Source organism: Rhea americana, unplaced genomic scaffold (genome assembly GCF_003343005.1).
Source record: "Rhea americana isolate MKP2758 unplaced genomic scaffold, rheAme1 scaffold_1140, whole genome shotgun sequence".
Classification (NCBI taxonomy): domain Eukaryota; kingdom Metazoa; phylum Chordata; class Aves; order Rheiformes; family Rheidae; genus Rhea; species Rhea americana.
In genome coordinates, this window is record NW_028185196.1 from 8204 (window position 1) to 9250 (window position 1047).

The following is a 1047-nucleotide window of genomic DNA, read 5'->3' on the forward strand; positions in this document are numbered from 1 at the left end:
GGCTCTCCAAGCCCCCTGAGCTCCTCAAGCTCCCCAGCCTCTCCAAGCTCTCCAGGCTCCCTGAGCTCTCCAAGCTCTCCGGGCTCCCCAAGCCCCCCAAGCTCCTCGAGCTCCCTGGCCTCTCCGAGCTCTCCAGGCTCTCCGGGCTCCCCAAGCCCCCCGAGTTCCTCGAGCTCCCCGGCCTCTCCGAGCTCTCCAGGCTCCCTGGCCTCTCCGAGCTCTCCAGGCTCTCCAGGCTCCCCAAGCCCCCCGAGCTCCTCGAGCTCCCCGGCCTCCCCGAGCTCTCCGGGCTCCATTTCCCTTTCTGCAAAGCAGGACCCGGGCTCAGGCTGCTGGACGTGGTTCGTTCAAGGGTTGAAAATCTCTATAGAAAGAGACTATCTGCGCGTTGTGAAAAACCCTAATAAAATATTGTCTTTTGCGTTTTTCTTTCTGGTCTTTTTTTTTTTTTTTTTTTTTTTTGGGGGGGGGGGAACGACGGGCCGGAGCCAGGATGTGGCTCTGTGGGGCGGCGGGAATGAGCTCCGGCCGCCCGGCTGTGCCGCTCCGCTCTCGCCTCCGCCCCGGTCCCTTTTCTTTTCTCTTTTCTCCCTGTTCCTTTTCCTTCTCCCCTTTCCTCTCTTCCCTCTTTCCTCTTCTTTTTCATTCTTTTCTCCATCCTTTCTCTTTTCCTTTTTCCCGTTCCCTCTTTCCCTCTTCCTCCTTCCCACACCCCTTCCTTCCTTCACTCGTTATTCTTGTCTCATCCCTTCTCTTCCTCCCTTCCCCTTCTTCTTTCTCTTCATCTTCTTCTACTCATCTTCTTCTTCTTCTTTTCTTCTTCCTCTTCTTCTCCTTCTCTTGTTCTACTCTTTTTCTTCTTCTCCTCATCTTCTTTTCTTCTGCTTCTTCCTCTCTTCTTCCTCTTCTATTTTTCCTCCTCTCTCCTTCTTCTTCCTCTTTTCTTCTTCTTCCTCTTATCCTTCTTCCTCTTCTTCTCATCTTCTTCTTTTCTCCTTCTTCGTTGTCTTCTCCCCTTTCCCTTTCCCCTTCCCTTCCCCTTCCCTT